This window comes from Schistocerca nitens, chromosome 1 (assembly GCF_023898315.1).
Source record: "Schistocerca nitens isolate TAMUIC-IGC-003100 chromosome 1, iqSchNite1.1, whole genome shotgun sequence".
NCBI classification, from domain to species: domain Eukaryota; kingdom Metazoa; phylum Arthropoda; class Insecta; order Orthoptera; family Acrididae; genus Schistocerca; species Schistocerca nitens.
Window position 1 is genome coordinate 449,898,929 of NC_064614.1, and position 27,473 is coordinate 449,926,401.

Here is a 27,473-nt window from a genome sequence, read left to right on the forward strand (position 1 = left end):
AACATTACAGGATTCTTTTTCCTATTCATCTGCATTAATTTACATTTATCTATATTTAGAGTTAGCTGCCATTCTGTACACCAATCACAAATCCTGTCCAAGTCATCTTGTATCCTCCTACAGTCACTCAACGACGACACCTTCCGTACACCACAGCATCATTAGGAAACAGCCGCACATTGCTATCCACCCTATCCACAAGATCATTTATGTAGATAGAAAACAACAGCGGACCTACCACACTTCCCTGGGGCACTCCAGATGATACCCTCACCTCCGATGAACACTCACCATCGAGGACAACTCTAGTCTAACGCATGACGATGCACGACGTGCTATTCTAAGTGAACGATCTCTACCACAATCTTTATTTATGTTTAAAAATCTCTGTACATTACGTGCAGTGCACGTAGTCTGATAAATACCGTAGCTTTTCTTCCAGATTACATACACGCGTCGACATTTAGTTAGGAGTGATTGCTTCTGATATTCCTTGTTACGAGCCGATAGTGAAACTTACCGCCAGAAGTGAAGCATTGGAGCGTAATGATACCATATCAGCATTCGAAAGGAACTCTGTTGAAGTCCTTGCTGGGTCAGCATTGCCTTGCTTTCCATAAATAACCCGTGGAGAAAAGAGGATGGTTCCCAATTCAAGGTCACTCCCAATTTTTTCTCCTGACTTGGCGAACAGAGCCACTGCAGTTACTGACGAAACATTATTTCTTTTTAGTCGTGTTTCTCGTCACAGACTGACCCGTTGAAGCCTGACACACAATTTTTACGAAATTAACAAAATACCTATCAGGAAGTCCTCCTGACAAATCTCGACACATAATATTACCAAGTAACACATTCTCATCCCCTATATCCATCATAGTTATACATTGATTTAATGTGTGTCACGAGGATTGCTAACATGTAGCACACAACTAAAACATGGGGGTTGAAAAATTGTTTTGTTAACTCGCGTTCCAGTTTGTCAGTGGTTCCTGAAGTGAAGTTTCCAGAGTTGTCTGTGACAGAGAAATTTAAAACACTATAATCATAGAGCTACAACGTCCGCAGGCTGATTACTGAAACTGCATTTGGGAGCGGGGCTTTAGTCGGCGTCTGATCTTACTGACTGAAGTTTTTCGCTGTTCTCTACATCTCCTACGGCGAGTGTGCTAGTAGTTGCTTGAAAATCGACATGGGGGTTTTCTTCAGCCTCGTAATCAATCCGAACTTGTACTCTGTATGAGTCTAATAGTCAGATCTGTAGCCTCTGATCACTTGGTGCTACACAGGGACGGGCGCTTTCCAGAACCACTGACTATGAGTGTTGAAGCGATCGACAGAGAAGGGCGCAGTTATAACCAGACGTGCTTGCAAATAGTTGAGATTTACTTTGAATTTACCTCACTGGAAATACCTTTTAAGGGATTTAGGCAATATTTTTAGGCTCAGAACGTTTAAGTTTTTAAAACTTTGATTGAATTCGTCGAAGTGGAAATTACCGAGAACATTTACGCTTTGCAGAGTAAATGCTATGGCGATTACATGTTACAAGACAACAGGGCAGACTGAGATTCGAATCTTAATTTCTTCCTTTCCGAGCAGTGTGCTACCAATTATGAAATGGAACGTCCTCCCGAGAAGCTAAAAATTTGAAGTTGATCCGTGAAGCGTGCTCTCATCACGTGATTGGTAGCGCCGTCTTGTCGAAAGACAGAGGTCCCGGTTCGAATCCCGGTGCAGTACACAGTTTTAACGTGTCTCATACACTCGTCAGAAACAGTGCACGAACAGTATTATACTGTAACGTATAGGCTATTATTTGAAGTAACCACATTGCCTGGCTGCCATTTCGTACACACGTATTCAATTAACACACTAACCACGTCAGCTACACCAGGATCCGCCTCCTTATGGTAGTAGCTGTGCACTACTGACGTCGTTCAAATGTGTGGGAATCTTACGGGACTTAACTGCTAAGGTCATCAGTCCCTAAGCTTACACACTACGTAACCTAAAGTATTCTAAGGACAAACACACACACACACACATGCCCGAGGGAGGATTCGAACCTCCGCCGGGACCAGCCGCACAGTCCATGACTGCAGCGCCTAAGACCGCTCGGCTAATCCCGCGCGGCTACTGACGTCGTCTATCATGACTCGTTGCTATAGTCTTTAAACATCTCGCGGCTTCTACTCAACTGGAAGATGCCACCCTTGGAGAAATAAGTGCCGCTGTTCAGTTTCGTAGTAGTTCGGAGACCAACTGTTTTGGTGTGTGACGAAATTTGTCCGATTGCTTTGTGAGCTGAGCGCGCGCACGCGCAGGGGGCGCGCGGCTTCTGGTAGGTTGGCGATTAGCACTGTGCACGCGGCGCCCGGTCCCATCTGGCGTCCACCTCGCACGCTTCTCGTGATGCCTCCCCCCCCCCCCCCCCCCACCTCCTCGCTACACCGTGCGGTTACGCCTCTGCTCGACATGTTTCGCGTTGTAGTCATGATTTGTGAACACTGCCGACTCGTGATATGTCGATCGTAAGTGCCCTCCGCCACACACCGTTGGGTGGCTTGCGGAGTATAAATGTAGATGTAGATGTAGAAAGCGGACAAGTATTTCTTGCACAGCGGTGTTGCTGAGGTCTTTTCCAGAAATTCAGGTATCTCATATCACCGGCTCTTATTACGAGTTTTCTATCCGTCGAGTGCTACTCGTCAGCTAACACGATCTTCACTTTCCGTATAGGACGGAGATAAAGCATTGTCAAGTGCAAGGCGCCAAAATATAAAGAAATTCGCCAGGCGCGGGTAGGACTTGCGCTGGTTCCATACAAACTTAATGATGTAATAGATAGTTCATCCATTCTGGGAATCGAGAATTTCGATGTTGATTTTTACCTGTTACGAAATTGATACAGGCAAGATATTGGTCACGGGAATTCCAAGACCTTCGAGAATGTTTTGGTTCAAAATGGCTCTGAGCACTATGCGACTTAACTTCTGAGAACTTGGAACTAATTAAACCTAACTAACCTAAGAACATCACACACATCCATGCCCGAGGCAGGATTCGAACCTGCGACCGTAGCGGTCGCTCGGTTCCAGACTGTAGCGCCTAGAACCGCACGGCCACTCCGGCCGGCCGAGAATGTTTTAATTTTAAGTTTGAAGTCGGATAACATATGACAAAACAAATACGTTTTTCGTTTGGTATAATTAAAAATAACCAACTTTCTGGTCTTCTTCTATATTAGTACTGTCAAACCTTGCTTCTTGCCAAAATTCATGATTCTAGGTCAAGTAGCCTGTAAGTCTCAAAATGAGCGACTTTTCAAGTATCGAAATGTGTGACATAAGTGACTGTATCTTTTGATTGCATAGTCTTCGAAGGTTCAATTTTTTACCCCGCCAAGGGACCGCAGATCTTAGTATGTGACATGAATTTCAACTTGATACGTCTACCAAATCGTGAAAAAAAGAGTTTTTAACACTCGGACAGGTACACAGGCAGAGAGATTCTATAAGCGTTCCGTTTTACCGATTTAGGTAAAGGGCTGTACCCCCCTGGTGACAACGCAGGGGTGTATTCTCGCATGTAAACGATCATAAAGAAATGTGTAAGGTAACGGTGAACGATGTCTGAACTGTATAACCTATGAAAAGAACGCACGAATATGGAAAATAATCTCGCAACTTTTATATAGCTTGAACTGTAGTCTTCCACGGCAGATTTTTCGATTAGTTAATCGCTCTATTAAGGAGGGTCTTTCAACTCGGGCATGATTCAAAGACCTTTCTAGTGGATAAGTCGCACACCAGCTACTATCGAGCTGTGAATTTTGAGGGAGTCTCTTCCGTATCTTGTGAAACTTAAGTCTGTTGGCACGGTGCAGCTTCTTCTACAAGAAATAATACAGAGCAGAATAGAATTAAGCAGAAAGACATTGAACTCATATTTAGATTACTGTCCGAAAACTTTTTTCTTGTCTTTAAATGCAAAAATTACCAAGATTTATGTTAATGAATATCTATTTCCATGAGCTTTAGGATTCTGTTAAAAATGCTTCCTTTTATTTTGAAAGACCGCGATGCCAACTGCAAGATATCACTCACTGTTAACTTTGATTGGATATTATTGTGTTCCTGCATTACTCGTCACCGTTTCTTTTTTTATACGACTTCTGTTTTCCCTCTTCCCTGGGTGTACCATACAGATTCTGTCATAATTAATAGCGAAAACTGAGGTGCCTGATGATGCATGATAACACAAGCGAATACGACATAAATGTTCTCTCGATATGGTGTCGTCTAACTTTGACCGCGGAAGCTACGCAATTATACAAGCGGAGACGTTCTAGTAAACACGTATCGGAAAACGAGCCGTTCGCTAGATAATTGCGAATGATTTGTTCGAGCCGACACTCACAACAATATGAAATAGTGTGCTAGTTAGTACAAATGTGTTTCACATGTAAACTTATCAATTAAGTCTGATTTAATTGGACGCAAATTTTACTCACTGCATTACGTTAACAACAGAAACAAAACTACTTCAGCTCGTTAATCGGTATAGTTTAATGCACACTCGTACTTGTTAGAGGAGGTGTTTCACCTATCGTATTCGAATTTCAACGCAGTATTACACTCCTTTCCGCAGTGAGTTAAGAATTCTTTAAAAGATCCCCAGATCATCTCGACAATTCGCAGCTTCAGTTCTTCACACATATCAACACTTCACTTTTGAGATGACTGCAGACAGAAAAAGCGAGGAATGAGGCCAGGAAATCCTGAACGCCAAGGTACAGGCTCTGCTCGACAAGTCCACGCCGGACCATACTGACGTCTTACACTTCAAATACATGTGCGCTAAGGACAATTTTCACAATAAAGTCAATGGCAGCAACGTTCCACACATTTGAAGTTATCTCGAAAATGCCTCGTGTCTACTGGATCTTTATTGCTTCCATTATCGTACACTTTCACGTGTGTCAGCTGGATGCAAGCCAGCAATTTAATGTGAAAATATAATTTATAATAGTCGATCTATTTCATAGCGCGCGTTACAATCCACCAATTGGATGTTGTGGAAGAGGTAGTTCTGCAGCAGGCGGGTCAGGTTTGAGCCGCGCGCGGTATTGCGAATTAACGGCAATCCGCGAAGAGCGACGCGTCAGCAAATTGGCGCATTAGGACGCGGCTGCGCGTCGTCTTGTGCGAGCCGGCTCGCGCCAGGAAATTGACAGATAGCTGGCGAACGCCTCGCGAGCTGCGAGAAAACCGCGATAATTCCAATACTGCCCCGCGCGCCGCGCCGCGCTCATTAGCACGGCAGGGAGGAAATTGTTCCAGATTGCAGCCACCGGAGCCTTGATTTCCGCCCCATCGCCGATGGCACCGTTACCGTGGCGGTGGCGGCCATTGTTTCGCGCTGCTCATCCCACAGTGTGTGACACGTGCATCAACCTGCTGCCTCTCTCTCTCTCTTTGTGTGTGTAGTGACGGAGGCGAAGGGGATGGGACGGGGCGTTCGTATCCGTGTCTCATGTGTTTCCTTCTAGCTGTAACACCTCTCTGCACCGAAAAGAGTGTGATGTATCTGTTTTCATTCTGTGGTATTCGGCAAGACAGGGTCTTTATTCGGAATTCAGCTTGCCTTCCTCGCTGTTACAGAGCTCAGTGGGGCAGTTGTTTGGACACTGAACTCGTATTTTGGTAGAAGCAAATTTCGTATGTCTCTCGGGCCATATTGCTTCAGGTTTTGTATGGCTCCCCCAAATCGGTACTTCAGCAAAGAGTGTATGTGTGAGCATGTAAAGCAGACCATTTGCTTAGCTGTTATTACGGAGAAATTATAAAACAACGCTGCGCTGTTTCTCCCCCTACGTTGTTGTTATTAATACCTCAAGAGTGCCAGTGAGTTTACAGCCTGAGAGGCTGACAACAGTGACGTTTAAAACCACAACTATATGTCATATCCGTGAGTGAATATTTTATATGTGTACCATGCTACAAATCTTCACTTTTGTTATCATAATATACCGTAGGGAAAAAAATGCAACACCCTCAAGGACAAGATCATTTTACTGGCAAGTGAGGTGACAATTAGTTCATCATTGTAGAAGTACATGATAACAAATTTAGATCAAATGATTCAACAAGTCACAGTAACGGGCGCCCAAACAGTCGCATCATTAAGAGCTGTACCCCCACCTGGTGACTACGCAAGTGTGTATTCTCGCATGTAAACGATCATAAAGGAATGATATCATGGGGTAGGTTGTGACAAACATCTTGCGTCCTTTATTGCAATCGGGAAATTTTCCTTGTAGGCCCTGGAGGACGAGTAAGTTTCTGCTTCATCATGTCCGATACGTGTTTAATTAGCGAGATATATGGTGACCTTTCTGGCCAGATCAGTTGTTATATACCAGGAACAGCAAGTTGCGTCGCAGCAGCTGTATGTGAACGTGCATTGTCCAGCTAATAAAGCACATCACATGTCGTAGGAATGGCAGCAGCACGGGGACAATAGCGTGTGCAATATAGCGGGCGCTGTCTACATTGCACTGCAGAAACACCAAATGTGACCGCGAGTTGTAACTGATAGCCCCCCCCCCCCCACACACACACACACACATCATGAAGCCTGGGATGGGATCTGTGCGTGGTGGGCGAATGCACTCTGGAATAGGCAGCTCACCAGGTCTGCGACCTACAAGTGTACGTCCATCGATCGTATATACCTCCTCTCCGTCACTGAAGACGTCACAGCGCCACTCCACCCTCTTCTGAACTCTTTCACGACACCAGGATAGCCACGCTTGGCAGTGTCTGTGGTTGCCCGACCAGAGACACAAGTTGATCTTAATCTTGCTGCAATTTACAGTTCCCAATGGTACCTGATGACACAGCAGTGCAAGCTGAGACCGGGTTTCGCAACGTCCAGAACATGGTCTACAAGTGTGGGAACGTTCCACAAACCACTGCTGAAAGCAGCGACACATCATCGATACATTGTCCATGTGCAATAGTCCGTCGATACGTCCACCCAGTTTCCCGTGGGCCTGAAGATGTTCAACAGAAGTACATACTCGTTGCTGGGCAATGGTTGTGCCCTCGGATGATTGTTACAAACACTGTTCACCTCGTAAATTCAGCACAGTTACTGCCTGCAGAGTCACAACAGAGGGCGCACGGACAGGGCTCCTGAGCGCCATCTGATCGCCAATGGCCGTGACAAATGAATCACTAACACCACAATCCCTCAGTGTGCACATATTGTACAGTGGTGCCACTTATGCATTTGCAGCGTGGGTAAAATAAAACTGAACTGGAAAACATTTCATGTACCTTAAGACAGGCTAGCCAGTTTACATCATACGGAAGTGGGGCAGATGGTCCCTGATTGGGTTGTATATATTAAACTTGACGAAATTCTTTTCCAGGCCAGTTTTGCATTGCGCCCCTGTATTATGTCTTAACATACTAGCTCTGTCAGGTCTTCAGGTTATCATAATCCTGCATAAACAGAAGTTCCAGATTGCGAAAAATGCTCGACTACCTTAAAAAGTTATAACCTGAAAGTAAACTTCCTGTTCTGGGTTAGTGAAGTGGTTGACAAGGTTACTTTTTGGTTTCGGTGGTTATTTCACAGGTTTATTTAAGCACAGACAGCGTTGTCAGTGTACGTTCACTATCATGTATCACACGTAACATATTTAATCTGTTTTGAACGAACCATTTTCTTGCATCGGGCTATTCAAAATCCTTTGCACCAACACGATCTGCCACTATTTCAATGACTTTACAACTAGCCTTCATAAGTCAAGAGTATTGTGTTTTGGACATGTGTAAATTTCGTAATGAAAGTAATGCATTGCACTAACGTGTCATCGAAGTGCATTTCACAATGGAAAAGGTCCCTGTTTACCCTCCTTCTCCTCGTCGTTAACATCAGAATTCACCTAGAATGAGGGGATCGATTAGTCTCTCCTCTATAAACTCGTAATCATCTACATCATAAAACCATTATCAAACCATAATCACCTTCATCATCAACCTGATCAAAACATTTTTCGGCCATAATGTAGAAGCTAATTTCCAAGTGGACATCAGCTTTAAAAATGGCCAACACTGTAGACGGGCTAGGCAGGAAACAGCCATAATAGATCAGTGTTGTTCTTAGTTACACTTTCGCGAACGCGATATGGTACGCTAGTGTCCAAAATTATGTATGCCTTATTACACATAATCGACACAATACGTGCATTGTTTGCTCGTAACGAGCACATAAATAATCTAGAAGAACATCACACATCGCCACTTCGACTGATAACCATTTCAAAAATGGATCTGAGCACTATGGGACTCAACTGCTGAGGTCATTAGTCCCCTAGAACTTAGAACTAGTTAAACCTAACTAACCTAAGGACATCACCAACATCCATGCCCGAGGCAGGAGTCGAACCTGCGACCGTAGCGGTCTTGCGGTTCCAGACTGCAGCGCCTTTAACCGCACGGCCACTTCGGCCGGCTGATAACCATTTATTAGGAGACACCTGCATCTACAATCGCCAGTATGTATGTGATGGTCACATGATTCTTTCTCAACTTCCAAGGAATACTTCATTGTGCCACCATTCACCGTTTCCGATCGATCGCTTTTCTCATTTACGTTCCGCATATGTAGTGAATAAAAAACATATTTAAATTCTTCATCATGTGTCACAAACTTAGTCTTCTTTTGTGTACTGTACTCGAGATTGATCAGTACACTGTTTTCGAAATTTGGTTTTATAGTATGCAAAATTATTGTGAGCAGCTTCAGTCGATAACAAGTTGAAACCACAGATTTTTTGAATGTGCAATTACTCTGCTGATTTAAATCTCTTATAGCCTCGAGTTGCATGATAGTTGATACATAAAGTCTATGCTACATAAGATAGACTGGCAACTAAAAACAGCAGAAATGTGTCGCAAACCGAGCAACAAGAGTGGCCCGCTTCAGTGCACAGGGGGTTTTCACGGGACGTAGCCAGCGGGAAACTGAGAATCCCAGCGCCGGCTTCGAGTTCAGCCCTCCACGAGGTTCAAGTGACGAGCAAAAAGAGAGGGTGGGAAACGGCGCGTGGAACATTCATTACCGACCTACAGCTGCTTACAGAGCTCCCCTTGTTCTTTCACTGCCTGCCCCCTCCCTTCCCACCGCCTTTCCTTCCTTATTCGCCTCGCTTGTTTTCCCTGGATTGCATTCGTCCTCGCCGTGCTTTCAAAGAAGGGTTTTGTCTTCGCCTTTCCCTAAAATTACGCGACTGACAGGGGTTGGAGTTATTTATTGAAAGTCGAGTCGCTGTGAGGGGACGAATCCGCACCTCAAGCGTAAATTTTTAAGCAGTTTTAAAATTCTGCTCGACTTGTCAACGGAAGGCGTATCGTTTGTTATTTGTGGCCACTCCATTCGTTTGGTCTGAAAGACGAATACAGTTGTATGAAACGAAATAAGTATTAAATAATCACGTCATCAGTTCCGGAAGAGCAAACTGAACTTTCTTTTCCCCTCCTGCCTTGTAGGGTTCGCACTTGATTAGTTTTTGCTCCCCGTGGCTCTTCTCTCTTTGGGCAAGGACTTTTCTTGAAGCTGCTGACGTCACCTTAAGTGACTGTGCGTGTGGTTAATCTTAAAAAATAAGCTGAGCCCAGTGAAAGCAGTAGATAGAAATATTCGTAAAGAATTAAGTAAAACGTCTGAATGTCCTCTGCCTGAGGCTTAATTTTCGATTTCTCATGATGGTAGATAGGCTTCGTGTCAAGTACGTAGTCGCATTGATTTATCACACCAGTGACTGTTCATCTCACCAGAAAGAGCTCGAGGAGATAAACTGAAAGACGTGAATGATCGAGCGATATGCGTTTAGACGGGCGTAGTGCGAACCGCGAGAGACATGTAAACCGCCCCTGAGAAAAGTCTTCACCCCTCGTACGCTAGTCACATAGATATCACACATTTATAAGCTTTTATATAAATTAAATAACCCCAGTTTCACTGTGTAGCTGAAAATCAAGGTGCTGTACGACGTGTCTTGTTTCGTTACGCCATAGACACTAAGGAGTGGTTTTGAAATAGACTGAGGACGTAGGTGCACAGTATTGTGACCGCGAAATGTGTGTTGTTACGTCTGACATATTTCTTTATGTCACAGTAATATTAGCCAAGTACCTCTGCACATCTGCTACCGTTTAGCCTGACATATTTTTGTGGTTTTGCAGGTGAGTTGCAGTCCTTAAAGCAGCCGGTGAGCTTCCCTGTTAGCTGAAGGTAAGTACTATTATGTCCTTTTTCTGCCTCCGTTAGTTCTTTATATATTTATGGACGTTCCCGTTACCTTCGTTGCCAAGATCTCACTCGCTTCTGTAGTCCGCAAGTGATTCTTGAACCCAATACGCAATTTTATAGATTATGACGATACAGAAAGCTGTTGTTTCCAGTCATCGGCAAAGAGAATGATGAACTTGTAGCAAAAGGAGGTAATCTTTTATTACACTGAGGTCACAAACGCTATACTAGTCTGATGTTGGATCACTATTCAGGGACATTTATGGATAGGTCTTCCCAGTTTTTCGTACTACGTAAAGATATTTTTAGGATTATTATTCCAGCCACGCCGCGTCTAGCTATTTTGTACAGTCTTGTGCAGCTAAGATAGTTCTTCGTTTCTAACGACATCTACATCTACATCCATACTCTGCAAGCCACCTGACGGTGTGTGGCGGAGGGTACCTTGAGTACCAATATCGGTTCTCCCTTCTATTCCAGTCTCGTATTGTTCGTGGAAAGAAGGATTGTCGGTATGCCTCTGTGTGGGCTCTAATCTCTCTGATTTTATCCTCATGGTCTCTTCGCGAGACATACGTAGGAGGGAGCAATATACTGTTTGACTCCTCGGTGAAGGTATGTTCTCGAAACTTCAATAAAAGCCCGTACCGAGCTACTGAGCGTCTCTCCTGCAGAGTCTTCCACTGGAGTGTATCTGTCAACTCCGTAACGCTTTCGCGATTACTAAATGATCCTGTAACGAAGCGCGCTGCTCTCCGTTGGATCTTCTCTATCTCTTCTATCAACCCTATCTGGTACGGATCCCACACTGCTGAGCAGTATTCAAGCAGTGGGCGAACAAGCGTACTGTAACCTACTTCCTTTGTTTTCGGATTGCATTTTCTTATGATTCTTCCAATGAATCTCAGTCTGGCATCTGCTTTACCGACGATCAACTTTATATGATCATTCCATTTTAAATCACTCCTAATGCGTACTCCCAGATAATTTATGGAATTAACTGCTTCCAGTTGGTGACCTGCTATATTGTAGCTAAATGATAAGGGATCTTTCTTTCTATGTATTCGCAGCACATTACACTTGTGTACATTGAGATTCAGTTGCCATTCCCTGCACCATCTATGCGTATTGCATATTAAACCGCGAAGAAAAAAAAGGCACCGATCAATTCAGGGACATTAATGGCAAATATACTGCTCCTCCATAATATTTAGTCCCATGAACATCAGACGGTCTGTAAGATTAGTTGTTAAGAGATGTTTAATGAGCTAGTTAATTTATTAGGACACAATGTACTCGGGAGCTATGCCCAAGGAGCTGATCGTACTACAGGACCCTTATTAGCAGTGTCACTCTCACGGAGGATGCGTTACCACGTAATTTAACACATTCTCTTTAGTGCCTTCCTTTTTATTCCAAATAATGCTGCGGCCCTCAAACTCGCAGTATGCGCAGCTGGATGCCTGTGTTAGTCGGCTGCGTAAACCATTAATTTTTCTGCGTTGTTACGCGCATCACGGAAAATTAAACAAAACACGAAAAACGCAGCTCAACAACTCGTGCAATGATCGTGGTTAGCAGTGCGTGACTAACTGGAGCTCCCTGCATAAACAAAACTAATGGCGGCGCGCGTGGAATGCGACGGCGTCTACGCGGCTAAAAATAGCTCCCCCGCCGCGGTCCGCCGTGGCTGCCGCCGGGGACAGCACACACGTAGCTTTTCACCTGACTGCCTCCGTTCGCTATTACACGTAATACCTGAGAGCGCATTAAATATCCCAAGAAATTACGGGGTAATATACAAAGATGCGAATGGCCGAATCGTGTCTAGTCCGTTGCGCTTGAGCACTAAATCTGATTCTTATCATTACGTTTTTATATCGCCCAATTAAATATGCCTCGAAATACCATACAGTTATCGGCAATAACGAGGCATTACGGCAGCGATTTATGGCGTTGTCGTTGCAGACGAAGAGTGGCAGTCGTCCCGACCCTAGTCTCTCGCTGTGCCGTGATTTTTACCGGCACATTTATTTTTTAAAAAGATCAGATCACAAATCCACATCAAATTTTAAATCTGCACAGCGTGGTTTAACATGAGCAGTGTAGTAAACACTTTGAGGATACAGATCCACCACCTCTCTTTTTCTTTGAGTAAGGGAAGAAAAGAGGAAAAGTTGAATTTACAGGATAGTGACCGCATATCGCATGACAGTCCTACACAACTACATATTTGCATAAATAATGGTAGCGTACCGGTTAAGTTACCAGTGTCATATTGTGAAGGAGCGGATTCTAAAACCCTGTTCAGCAAAGCTGATAGAAGCTCACTGCTGTTCCTCTAAACCCACCCTCTCTAGCCGTATCTGATCCGATTATCTCGATGTCGACAGGTCGGTCAATTCTGATAAAAATGCAAAATCGATCAAGGATAACAAGATTATACGTTTTAAAGTAGTGCAATGAAACAAAGTGTCATAGATGGGAAGACGGGACGAAGAGTTCGGCCCGATTCTCTCGACTTTCGTTTTCCTTGATTTTCCCCAACATTGAACACAAATATCGCATTCACATTCTTTATGGTTCTTTACCTGTCTCTCGATCTGCGGATACATTAGCACGTACAGATCCAACTAAAATCTAGTAACACACAGCTTCTCGACAGATGACGAACTTCATTGTCATCTACTACTGTCTGACCTAACGGATGGCAGGTAGACTCTTCGTGTTCTCCTCAACGATGAAGGAGAACTGTCACGTCTTTGTCTCTGAGTTGTAGGGTGTCTGTCGTAGCGTTACTTCTTGCTTTGTGAGACACATTTATTCTTGACAGTTTAGGTATTTGCCGTGTATACTGAATAAGTGTGGAACAGCAGAACAGTGCCTATGTATTCACCATAAGCTTTTTTTATCTGCCAAAGTGTGCGAAATTCTGCAATGACAGGCGCACAATATGGCCCATAACACCATATCCATCCATCCATCCAGGCACACAATACAAACGCAAGGCCAGTGCAATCTATTCTACTATCATAAACTGCTTGATGTATGCACTGATAGCATATGGTGCAACGCTACTTATGACCAATTTGTCGGTCAAGCAATCGGCCCTGTCTATTATCTTAGCAGTGAGGATTCACATAAAACGATACGCTGAGGTCCAGATCACATTCTGGAGCCTACAATTGTTTGCATTAGCAAATTTATCGCGGTGGATAAACATATTTTGCAATCAGTTGTCAAAATCTTAGTTTTCTACTGTACTTTTTGCCCTTAAAGTCAACGGAATTAATCTGGGAAGTAATGTGTATGCAAACAACACGTCTTCATGTAAGCGAGAAATAGATGAAAGGAAGGTAGGAAGAATGTCCCGTCGACGATAGGTCATTACATGCGGAGTGCAAGGCTAGGTTGGGAAAGGGTATCGGCCGTATACTTTTCGAAAGAACAAATCTAGCATTTATCTTAAGAAATTTTGAGAAACTACAGAAAACCTACATCTTGTTGGCTGCAAAGCGATTTGAAACACGGACTCGTGGGATCTGCGCCATACGCGAAGTCTACCATCAGTTCCTACCAACTGAAATCGGGGTTCATCTGATCTGGCTACGGTTTTCCAGTCGTATAGGATCCAACCGATACGGTCATGACGACGACGACGACGATGATGATGATGATGTTTGGTTTGTGGGGTGCTCAAATGCGCCCGTACAACGTCTCAGTTTTTACACAGTCCAATTTTTACACAATCCAATCTAGCCGCTTTCTCGAATGATGATGATGATGATGATGATGAAATGATGAGGATAACACAAACACCCAGTCCCCGGGCATAGGAAATCCCCAACCTGGCCCGGAATCGAACTCGGGAACCCGTGATCCAGAGGTAGCAGCGCTAGCCATTAGACTACGAGCTGCGGAGATACGGCAACGAGCCCAGGAGAGGCGGTGCAGGCGATGTTGCGCTGTTAGCAAAGGCGCTCGCGTTGGTAGTCTGCTGCCATAGCCCATTACCGCCAAATTTCGCCGACCTGCCAAAACGGATACGTTCGTCGTACGCCCCATATTGATTTCTTCGGTTATTTCAAGCAGTATTGCTTGTCTGCTAGCACTAACAACTCTACGCCGCTGCTCTCGGTCGTTAAGTGAAGGCCGTCGGCCACTGCGTTGTTCATGGTGAGAGGTAATGCCTGAAATTTGGTATTCTCGACACGATCTTGTCACTGTGGAGCTCTAGATACTGAATTCCGTAACGATTTCCGAAATGGAATGTCCCACGTGTCTAGCTTCAACTACCATTCCGCGTTCAAAGTCTGTTAGTTCCTGTGGTGCGGCCATAATCACGTTTGAAACCTTTTCACATGAATTACCTAGCTACAAATGACAGCTCCGCCAGTGCCCTTTTATGCCTAGTGTACGCGATACACACTACCACCATCTGTATACGTGTACATCGTTTCCCCTGACTTTTGTCACTTCAGTGTACGTACGTGACATACATGAATGAACAGTTTGAGAACACATCCCCGTGTTAATATTGCACTCCCCTCGAACTGGCCGAGTACTGCCAGCAACTGCCACACTAATGACTAGTTGAAATTTTGCTCATGTTGCTACCTATAGGCTAGCCAATGATGGCTTGACACGAGTTACGTGCCGAAACATTTGTTGGAAACTTGAAAAAGTGAACGGCTCCAATTTATTGCACTTTGGATTTTGTGATTCTATGATCTCTCTGACTCCTGAGTCATCATAATAAATATTCATGAGTTCTGTAGGAGGAAAGGTCAAAGAGTAGTGGGAGGTTAAGAAGGAAATACTTATCAAGAATGCAATAACGTGTTCAAATTTCCTGAATCATTTACCAGTTTTAGCAGAAAGGTTACACCATTTTCATGTATTTATCTAAAATGTTTAGCTGTGTACTGTACTGTAGTTTGCTAAAATTTTCGGCGGCTGGAAATAAACGGTTGTGTGTGGACGAGACTCTGGAGAATGCAGTGCAGATAAGGAAAATCACATGCTAGAGACGAGGTCGCCGTGCATCCCTTCGCGTGCCCCTCGTCGCCGTTAACGGATTTTGCCGTGTAACTGGGACACGAGCGTTACTTTCCCTTGCCCTTCAGCGCTGCTGCCAGATGGGGTTTTTGTGTCGTCATGCTTCCTCCGTGGCATGCGGAACTTGTTTCTCTGGAGTTAATTGACACCATTGAGGAACCTACATTATTTCGGGACGGGAGCTCAGTGATGAGTTACATTAATGGACGGAATACCTGCACGTTTCTCGTGCCGAGTCTTCTCAGACTTCATCAGCCGAAGTTAATGTCGTGACATCGCGGCCTTCAAATATTTTCGAAAATCTAGACATCATTTTTTATTTGTCACAGGAAACACAAATATTGATAATAAGAATATTTTGTTGGTAACTCATCTTAATGTTCCACACACTACAAGCCTGAATGCTTTGAGAAGTTTTACACTGAGAACGATGCAGCTCCCGTTTCGTTTATTCTCTATCATCATATTCTTTATCATCATCTCTATCATATTCTGTGTCTAATTGCAAAATAGGAACTTTTTCCCTTGGTCTCAAAGTCCACAACCGTTTGACAACTGAGGTCATATCCAAGACAACAGATTCGGAATGTGCCCTTTATCCCACCTCTTTGTTTTCTAAAATGTAATATCTGACGAAGAAAGGAGAAACTGCGTAGGTAATATTCGTCCGCCTGATATTCCATTGGGAAGAGCTTTGTACTGTATGGCCATAAAATGTTAACACTTTTTGTAAAATTCGTTGTTTCACAAAGTTTTGATGCATTTTCTCCTTTTGGTAATATTTTTCCTTTCGCGGGAAAATGATTCCAAGAATTTAATTACCGAACAATACAGTTGCTCTGATCATAATAACAAATACAGCAAGTGATAACAATAACTTTCAACCAAAGTAAGAATATTTAACAATAAAGGCAAATGAAACAGATAAGATAATATCTTAGTAGACCACTGGACTATTCCATCCGACTGAGTTGACGCTGATACTGGTCGTCTGATCAGGAGGATCAGGTTTTAACATCTGTCCGACTACTCTTCTTACGGTTGACTGCAACTGTGATAAGTTACTTCAGGCAAACAGAGGGAAGTTTCATTTAACGAAATCGCGATCGATTAAACTTGTCATTTAAGTCTCTAATGTCCTCGACAGTGACGATATTTTAAACGCATACACCTTCCTACCAGACTAATGGGAATACATGGGGACGAAAATGCAGCGTTTGTAGATGCAACGTTCGAGGACGCAGCGTTTGAAATGCAACGTGACGTTGGCTTTCCGTTAGTCTGATTGTCTGTTCGAATGCCGCCAGTTACACTAAACTCCCTTCTTCGTAGAACAATAGGACGCTAGTTCGCCGACCGTCAACCTCTCGAGGGGCATAACTGAATGGGAGTACTGGAGCATATCACTATCTATGCCATTCATGTCCGCTTCCGACACAGGAGCAGTTACACCCCCAACTAGCTGCTTTGTTGTCCACAAGAGATTGGGTGGACCGCTTTCCGGTCCTCCCACTGAGGAAAACATCTGTGTGGTACGAGGATCGAATTCGGGTCTTACATATGGTCGTCAAACACCTAACGTACAGACGGCGTCACAGTGCTTTTCTTCATTTTCTTGACACCTATGCTTTCCGTCGGCGAGACGTCAGAAGCGTTTACTGGCGTCCTGCCGAAGGTAACGTCAGATGTGACTTCGGAGTCCCCACCCCTTCGACAATCCTCTGTTGGTTGGGGTTGATTTGCGGGAGGGGACCAAACAGCGAGGTCATCGGTCCCATCGATTTAGGGACGGATGGGGAAGGAAGTCGGCCGTGCCCTTTCAGAGGAACGCTCCCGGCATTTGCCTGAAGCGCTTTAGGAAAAACACGGGAAACCTAAATCAGGGCGACCGGACGCGCGTTTGAAACGTCGTCCTCCCAAATGCGAGTCCAGTGTGCTAACCACTGCGCCACCTCGCTCGGTGATCCTTCTCTGTCTCACTGTTGATTTTCCCAGGGCCTTTGCTGCGATGGGTCTCTCTCTCTCTTTTCAACAAGTGACCATCAACTCGCATTTGCACGTGACCTCCACCGTCGTACGAGAGGTAGATATTTCTCTCTCATTTTATCTATGATGTTGACAATCTTCGTGTTCCCTTTTATACCTTGGTTTCTATCCCAGTTGAGCACAATTGTTCACATAGAGAAGTTGAAAATTATTGTTCAAAAATGTTCAAATGTGTGTGAAATCTTATGGGACTTAACTGCTAAGGTCATCAGTCCCTAAACTTACACACTATTTAATCTAAATTATCCTAAGGACGAACATGTCACGTTCCATACTTTCTGTTTTGCATTAATGAGTTTCTTGTAATTGGGCTCCCAGGATTACAACTCCGCATTTACTCTCATTCATTTAAGGGGCAATCAAATGAAAACGAGACAGACGGGAAAAATCAAGTACCCGGCGGTGTGGCCGAGCGGTTCTAGGCACGTCAGACCGGAACCGCGCTGCTGCTGCGGTCGCAGGTTCGAATCCTGCCTCTGGCATGGATGTGTGTGATGTCCTTAGGTTAGTTAGGTTTAAATAGTTCTAAGTTCTAGGGGACTTAGAAGTTAAGTCCCATAGTGCTTAGAGCAATTTGAGCCATTTTTTTGAAAAATCAAGTAAACTGTTTATTATTTCAAAAGTAATCATCGTAACTGTTAATACATTTCTCTCACTGTGAGACAAAGCGTTCAGTGCCTTCATGGATATAGGTTTGCCGTTGCCTACGGAGCCACGATTGTACCCAGGCGTGAACCTCTTCGTCCGAAGCAAATCGACGGCCAATGTCTTTCTCCAGGGCTCCAAAACTATGGAAATCGCAGGGTGGGTGATCGGGACTGTATGTAGGATGTAGGCGGGCCCACATGTTGCCTACGCCGCAAAAGCTTCGCTGGGGAGGCCTTACACGTCCTCCATACGCGATTTCCATATTCTTGGCGTCCTGAAGAAAGACGTTTGTGGCCGTCGATTTGCTTCGGACAAAGAGGTGCACGCCTGTCTAGAATCAGGATTCCGTAAGCAACCGCAAACATTTTTGCATGAAGGAAATGTTTTAACAGTTATGGCGATTACTCTTCAAATAATAAACAGCTGACAGTTGTCTCTTTCTCATTTTCATTTGACTGGCCTTTGTACATTTTCGGACCCAGTTCAAGAACGAATGTGAACTTGGCGTGACCGAATTAAGTGACATTTCCGCGACAAAAAGAGGCATTTTCTCGAAACAGTAAGCTTTACCGAAAATGTTTGTCTTTTTACCGATCTTCCAGGCGCTACTGAAGTCTAGAATTTGGATGTGGCGTTTGCAACTAGCGCCTATCAGCGGTGCTGCGTGGCAGCAGCCAGGCCTTGTCGGAGCTTGTTAACGTGACACACAGTGCCGCAGAAAACCGGCTTGGACGCTTTCCGCGAGTACAGTAAGTACCGTAACGGTAGTCGCGACTTGTTGCGGCAGAGCAGCCGCGTCGTCGCCGACGGCCGCCGGCCAGTTGTCACAACGCTGCCTGTTGGCGAGTGAGAGTCCTCAGAGGCAGTGTCAAACAGCGCGTCCATAGCCTGCCCTGTGGTGGTAGCCCTGTAGCTGGTTGCCGTGTCTGACACTCATAATTACCGAGTCCTGACCTTCTACCTCTGCCTATTATAATTCATGAGTTCGTGAAACAGGAGTTGGAATATTGCGAAACACGTTCTGGAATGGACGAGTGGTAACGCGTGAAACAAAAAACTGTCTGCAATGTCGAAGGAAAAATAACAAGCAGTGGTCTTCTCACCACATAGTAGCATATTCATCCAAGAAATATGGCTTTTAAATCTTCCTTTCCGTTCCCATAAGATGCAATATTGTTATGTAAACAGTGTCGGCATGTACGCCACTGCGGACGAAAGCTTTTGTGGTTAGGCTGTTGTCATCACGCATAGTGGCCACCGGGACACGGAACAGCACGTTCATAATAAGCATACAGAATAAACTAAGCAAGACTCGAATCAAATGTACTTCAATTACCATCAACTCTTCTTAAAGAGTAGGGCAAATAGCTGTTGGTCCTAAATACCAGGGTTTCCTGTCGTATGGCATGTTTGTACTTGTATTTAGTGAGATAAGGGGTCAAGTGATTCGGATAGCTCTAATCCTACTGACCATTTGTATACCTATCGGAAGAACAGTCATACTGTATCTATGCTAAAGTACTGGGTCAAAATTTAATCGTTGCGCACTTCCCCCAGCCCAGGCAAGTTGAGTAGATCGACTGGTTCTTTGAAAGTAGATGTGGTACAGGGTGGAGAATAGAAGCTTTCGAAATGTTGTGCTACAGAAGAATGCTGAAGATTAGATGGGTAGATCACATAACTAATGAGGAAGTATTGAATAGGATTGGGGAGAAGAGAAGTTTGTGGCACAACTTGACCAGAAGGGATCGGTTGGTAGGACATGTTCTGAGCCATCAAGGGATCACCAATTTAGTATTTGAGGGCAGCGTGGAGGGTACAAATCGGAGACCAAGAGATGAATACACTAAGCAGATTCAGAAGGATGTAGGTTGCAGTAGGTACTGGGAGATGAAGAGGCTTGCACAGGATAGAGTAGCATAGAGAGCTGCATCAAACCAGTCTCAGGACTGAAGATCACAACAACAACAACAACACAGGGTGGACCTTAGGTAGCTTATAAAAGCACCGTTTGTCATAGGCGGTTGCTGAGAAAACCCTGATAAACCACGATTTTTGTGTACGAAAAGTAGCCGTTATGGAGTTGACCACTTCTATAATACCTGTTCATGGCTGATCGCCGATATTTTTACCATATGTTCTTAAGACGATATTCTAGTGGAACTTCTGAACTTTTTTTCGATATCATAGTCCGTTAATGAGATCCAGAGGTTCAAAGTTACCCCACTTATGCAGAAAACCGCAACAGTCGGTTTTTAGCCGTTTTTGCATCGTGGGCCGCAGTTCTCTAAACAACTAACCACAGAAAATGGCTCAAATTTTAGTTGTACGTTCCTTACACAGTCATCCAGAAACGTCATTTTCCCGTTTCCGAAATCTGTATCCATTATCAAGATACACCCGATAAACCATGAATTTTGGGTACCAAAGTTGTGGGGATCACCACTTCTATAATTTCTGTTTAAGGCAAATCTCCGAAATTCTTACCGAAAGTTCTTAAGATAATATTACGGGGAAACTTGAAACTCTTTTTTGTGTCAGTATCCGTTACCGAGACACAGAGGATCAAGTTTACCGTACTTACGTAATATCCGGTCTGAGGCCTAAATGTAGTTTTAACTGACGTAGTGACCATGTGGCAAGGGTTCTGAGGTCACCAAAGTATGTTTTTAGTCAGAACGTTTTCGCCAATAAAACTTGATGACGTGCTGCCTCTGTATAATGGCCACTTCACGTCTGTGTAAATATGCCGAACGTGGTACTGCAGTGACAAAAAATGGGCTAAAAAGGGCCTTAACATGCCCGAAAAGAACTTAAAAAGGACTACCAAAAATTACGTAAAACTGGAAAAACTGCGAATTCAGTAAAATCTTTCTAATAACATATTTACTCTTTTAAGATAAAATCATCAGCCTGGCGCTTCAATGAATCGTGAAAGATGAGAAAATATCCAGAAAAAATGTAGTAATTTATATTATGCGTACTTATTCGTTGTGTACATATGTAAAAGTTTATTATTAAGCGGTCAAAATTTAATAACAAATAGAATTAGTTTTATATACGTAGGACACCCAGCTGTGGCAGGGAAAAGAAGGGAACCAGCGGCAAAATGTTTCTGTCGGACCACAAGAAATGCGAATATGTTCCTCTTTAAAAGACTTGACAGAACAGTGGGGGACCAGCCGCCTCACGCCTCATTCAGAGGACAGAGGAGAGACAGTACCAGTGGGAGAGAAAAGAGAGAGGAGACGGTGATTGTGGGAGAGAGAAACTGACAATAAAAAAAGGTGGCTAAGTAGCCAAAAACAAAGAAGACTTTTATGGTCAGTGAGAGACAGTGGCAGTAAAAGAGAAAGAGAGATGGCTTTATAGGGTAGCGCTCATTTTGGACTGAAATTTTAAACACGTGGGTACGGGGGAAACGTAAGTTGGACCGCCCCCTCCCCCCGGAATTTAGAAACATGTATAGACAGTGAGAGAGATATGCTGAGTATGGAGGCTTAACTACAAAGAGAGACTGGGTAAAAGGATTTAGAATACTCTTTTTTAAAAGAGTGCATGCCAAAATTTTTGGTGAAGAAGGCGGAGTGAGGACTGAGACAGCTCGTTCCAAGCTATCGCATTTTTTGTGCTCCGACAGGAGCATTTCTCCGCCGGTGTAAACATGAGTGAAACATACACGTGGCTTTCCATATTTCTGTCACCCTGATGAGCAAGGACAATCTCTGCCGCTTGGCAAACTTACGACCCAAACGATGACGTGTTAATCTAATTACAGCTTCGCTGCATGCCTGTATACTTCTCGTATTTTTAAAACAGTTCCATTCTACAAACCAAAATTAGAGAAATATCACACATGTCGACGCCCGAGACCATCTCTGGCAGCCGAATCATGGCCTCATTGACGTTGGAATGTTAAAATTTAACTTCCCATCGTTTCCCTCTTTCGGATATTTCATTTTTCTCACCTTAAACATAATCCACAAAGAGACGAGGAAGCAACGAATTAGGTATTTACAGAAAACCTAAATTGTATGCGTCTTTGGAATTAATTGGGTTTCGGGCGTCTCCGTATCACTATAAGTCTGTGATGTTTTCATCCCTAGAAGAAAGACCGCATCTCGTGGTCGTGCGGTAGCGTTCTCGCTTCCCACGCCCGGGTTCCCGGGTTCGATTCCCGGCGGGGTCAGGGATTTTCTCTGCCTCGTGATGGCTGGGTGTTGTGTGCTGTCCTTAGGTAAGTTAGGTTTAAGTAGTTCTAAGTTCTAAGGGACTTATGACCACAGCAGTTGAGTCCCATAGTGCTCAGAGCCAATTGAATTGAACCTAGAAGAAAAATATCTTGCTTCATGTACTCATAGAATACTTTGTTGACATACACATTTCTGAACCAATAATACAGGCAGGGAAACAAGAAAAGACCATTTTTAATGCAGATTAGTATCATTTCTCGTTAGTTTTGTTAGCATGTGGAACGTTCGGTGAAATGTAACAAATCACACACTTAAAACATCGCTATCGAATATACTGCCACTGAATTTTCACCTTCGCAGTTATGGCAGATAGACAAAACTCACAGCCTGAATGTAAAAACCGGGTGATTTATGAACATCCGCTGTGGGGGACGTGAGTAACGTAAATGTCGCAGATGCCCTTGTACCATTTCAATATGCAAGTTCTTAGGAAGGCTATCAATTTCGCACTGCTAGCAAAATAAACTCAGACAACAGATCAACTCTCCGCAGACAATGTTGTATTTGGTGTGCAACACTCGTTTAACTTAATGGTACCGTAACCGAGTAATTTCTTATGTCGATAGGTGAATGTATGTCCTTCGCCTACCAGCCGATTGGCCCTTCTATCAGATGGAATCGAGTTGGAGACACAAGCAAGGATAGCTGGGACGGCAGCTGAATTATAAAACAGTCGAAATACCGTATTTTTATACAGTCTGAACTGTGTTCAAATTCTCGCCTGGTCAAAATGACTTTTTCCGTCGCAAGTGGCTTCTTGTCGTCACTGAGACTAACGTTTAACACAACAGTCAACCTTCATACCTCCAGAACCTGAAATTGTTATTTAATGTGAGCTATTCCTCGTATATACATTCGAGTTTCGGTATGAGAACTTCGCAATGACTTCGCAACAAGCTGGGTGGTCTTCTTGTATTTGCTGTTTGTGTTGTTTCCATATAACTTGTACTAGTTATTTCGCTCCCGTATTAAGCATTATTTGCTTCCCAGACCAAGCACAGCGCACCTTCTGTGAGGCCCATCTAGGTTTACTTACAGTTAACCTGTGAATGAGTGATTTTCACTTTTTTTTGTAATATGCATTAGTGGCGTAGACGATGAACCAGACGAGAATTGCCACACAGTTACGCCTCAAGCAAGCGTGCATTTTTCGAACTGAGTAGTTCAAATCCTCGTCCGTCAATTCTGTTTACGTATTTCGTGGTTTCCGTAAATCGTGCAGTAAATTGTGCAATATTTCCACTCATAAGCAACCGATGTTCTTCCACATCCTTCTCCAGTTGTGTCAGCATTTGATCTGAAAAGGCACCAATACCGAAAAGACCTTGGTCTTCAATCTATTTTGCCGGCCGAAGTGGCCGTGCGGTTAAAGGCGCTGCAGTCTGGAACCGCAAGACCGCTACGGTCGCAGGTTCGAATCCTGCCTCGGGCATGGATGTTTGTGATGTCCTTAGGTTAGTTAGGTTTAACTAGTTCTAAGTTCTAGGGGACTAATGACCTCAGCAGTTGAGTCCCATAGTGCTCAGAGCCATTTGAACCATTTTTTCAATCTATTTTTCTTTCATCGGAGTCTTCAGTTCAGTTGTTAAATGAACATTATTTATGTTGCTGTACATGCAGCAATCCATAGTCTGGCAAATGAAAATAGGGCACTAATTTCAATTCTTAACATTAAGCTACAAGTCCGCAGACATTATTCATAACTTACTTACATGTTACGCAATCAATACAAATTCATAAAAAAACATAGAAAATATTACGTAATTAAAAGTTAAAAACAGAGTAGGTAAATAAAAACAGAGTTACTCAACAGAATATACAGGCTGACCCAAATTCAATACATCACGGAATAATGTAAGTACAAAGGTAAAAATTGACATACATGTTTGGAATGACATGGGATTTTACTGAAACCAAATAAAGTACACAGAATGTTCATATGATACAAAAGCAGTAATTGGCTTAACAACTGATTTTTAGCAAAAACGATGTTCTTTATAACAAATGCTTAACATGTCGGCGTCATTCACCAATCAATACCTGTAGTCAAGGGCCTGTGTTGTGACCAGCACTGTACAGCAAATCAGTAGGTACGGTGAGGAATTGCCGGCGGGTGTTTTTTTAGCATCCCTAATGAGGTCGGACGATCGCGTTATACTCGCAACTTCAGGTAACACCACAACAAGCAGCAGCACAGGGGATCTGGGAGGCCAAGCGTGACGGAACTGGCGCCTGAGCACGGCCCAAACGATGTGCGCAAAAGATCTTTCACACGTGTAGTAATGTGTTGAGAGCCACCCTGCATAAAAGTCGTACCTCTCAGCAAGGGACCAGCAACCAGCCTATGGATGATACGATTCTGTAACATATCGGCGTACCTCGCACCCATCACATTGACAATTTGCTCAGCGCCATCTGTTGCCTAGTTTTCGCACTCGTTTTTGGTTTCAGTAAAAGCCCGTGTCATTTCAGACATGTGCGTCAAGTTTTACTTCTCTGTCTACGTTGTACCGTGAAATAGCGCATTTTCAAATGTTAACGGACTTTTGAGTCATCCTGTAACTAGCTATAAGACGGATTCCCGCCACCCATCCCGCCGGATGGCTTCGACAGAAATCATACCCGTTTGGTTAGTCGCTGTTCTGCTTCAGTGTTAGTAATAAACTCCGCTACTGGTATATTCCACCAACACATGTAACTTGCCGCATGGTATCAAATACTAGGACTTACACTATGTGATCAAAAATATCCGGACGCCCCCCTAAACATACCTTTTTCATGTTAGGTGCATTGTGCTGCCACCTATTGCTAGGTACTCCATACCAGCGACCTCAGTAGTCATTAGACACCGTGAGAGAGCAAAATGGGGTGCTCCGCGGAACTCACGGACTTCGAACGTGGTCAGATGATTGGGTGTCACTTGTGTCATACGCCTGTACACAAGATTTCCACACTCCTCAACATCCCTAGATCCAGTGTTTCCGATGTTTTAGTGAACGGAACGTGAAGGGACATGTACAGCGATCTCGTCTGTTCACTGACAAAGACCGCCGACAGTTGAAGAGGGTAGTAATGTGTAATAGGCAGACATCTATCCAGACCATCACATAGGAATTCCAAACTGCATCAGGATCCACTGCAAGAACTATGACAGTTAAGCGGGAGTGAGAAAACTTGGATTTCATGGTCGAGCTGCTGCTCATAAGCCACACATCACGAAGGTAAACTAAACGACGCCTCGCTTGGTATAAGGAGCGTGAACATTGGACGATTGAACAGTGGAAAAACGTTGTGTGGAGTGACGGATCACCGTACACAAGGTGGCGATCCGATGGCAGGGTGTGGGTACGGCAAATGCCCTGTGAACATCATCTCCCAGCGTGTGTAGTGCCAACAGTAAAATTCGGAGGCGGTGGTGTTATGGTGTGGGGTGTTTTTCATGGAGGGGGCTTGCACCCCTTATTGTTTTGCATGGCACTATCACAGCACAGGCCTACATTGATGTTTTAAGCACCGTCTTGCTTCCCACTGTTGAAGAGCAGTTCAGGGATGGCGATTGCATGTTTCAACACGATCGAGCACCTGTTCATAATGCACGGCCTGTGGCGTAGTGGTTACACGACTATAATATCCCTGTAATGGACTGACCTGCACAGAGTCCTGACCAGAAGCCTACAGAACGCCTGTGGAATGTTTTGGAACATCGACTTCGTGCCAGGTCTCACCGACTGACATCGGTACCTCTCCTCGGTGCAGCACTTCGTGAAGAATGGGCTGCTATTTCCCAAGAAACCTTCCAGCACCTGATTGAACGTATGCCTGCGGGAGTGGAAGCTGTCATCAACGCTGAGGGTGGGCCAACACCACATTGAATTGCAGTATTACCGATGGAGGGCGCCACGAACTTGTAAGTAATTTTCAGCCAGGTGTCCGGGTAATTTTGATCACGAAGTGTATCGTTACGAAATATCCCAAGCAACATTAGACACAAGCGAGAGACAGAGCGAACAGTAATGATGAATAAGCTCTGTGTTAGATGCTATTTGAGGTCGTTGTTAGTGACCAGCACAGTTACTGCAGGTGCCACCTGTGGCTGTGGTCGTGGTCGTCGTGCCCTACGTCGTCCGCGGGGCGGATGCTGTTTGACATTGGCGACCCGCGCTGTAGAGAGCGTCAGCAGGTGTTATTACAAAGGCGGATGTATGCCGATGTTAATTGACACGTCCCTCAAGTGCTAGTAATTTTCACATCTGTCATTTCATGTCAGATACATACGGGGAAATAGGTTAATGACAACTGAAGATGACTATCATAGACTTAGGGATTCAGTCTCACTCAGTTGTGCTCGGTTGGTATATCATGTGACACCTGCCACTCTAAGTGCATTCTCGGGAGCAATGGCAGTCAGAGGTTGGCAGTGCAGGTATGGAACTGGTTACGCTTAAATTAAAACAGCAGACGATGTCCGTCCATCTCGTCCCACTGGCGATTTACTGCCTCCGTAGCGCAAATACACGCAGGTTTACGGCACCAAATACCATGCTATAATTTCTTTTCATCCGGCCCATAATACTATTCTGCACTCGTTCAGCTTCCATCTTTGGACTCAGAGACTGTAACTCAAGTTAAGAAACTGTTCGTTTTTTCTCTTTCTTTTGTACGTATATGTACGGAGAAGAAAGAAACAGTGCAGAGCTTCCTCTCCCGGGAAGAGTAATAGCAATCAATCTCGGTGATAAATCTGAGCGGCGGAGCTTGCCTAATGCCGTTGCAGTGTCGGCCGTTCTTATCGCGCGGTCGGGCTCCTCGCCAGCGCGGGTACTGAGCGCCGGCCCGAGTGCTTTATCTCCGTGACAGCTGAAGGGCCACCTGCAACTACAACTACCACCTCCTAAGTGTGCGTGTGTGTGCGTCCCCGCGAGCCGTGTTGCGCATATTTATCGGTCGCTCTCGAGCGACGGCAGCTTGCTCCTCTCGCAGGCTTCCTCCGTTCCCGCTCCCCGTGCAGCGCTCGTCATAAATGCCACTACGACGTCTGTTCTGTTGTTTCTTGACTGTCATTACACCGCAAATATCACCCTCGGCTTCTGTCTGCAGCTTGCGGGTACTTCCGGCAATAAATCATCCTCCATACTTGCA

General features: G+C 44.4%; 1 protein-coding gene across 5 annotated transcripts in view; it reads left to right on the forward strand.

Annotated features, from left to right (window-relative positions):
- LOC126251534 (thymocyte selection-associated high mobility group box protein TOX-like) overlaps positions 1-27,473 on the forward strand; it is a 488,002-nt gene that overhangs the window by 234,702 nt on the left and 225,827 nt on the right. For 2 of the 5 annotated variants that reach the window (XM_049952058.1, XM_049952050.1), the window contains exon 2: positions 10,263-10,311. The exons of the other annotated variants lie outside the window; for them this stretch is intronic. The gene's annotated coding sequence lies outside the window, so the exon portion shown is untranslated. The remainder of the gene's footprint in view (positions 1-10,262; positions 10,312-27,473) is intronic. 5 annotated transcript variants of the gene reach the window in all.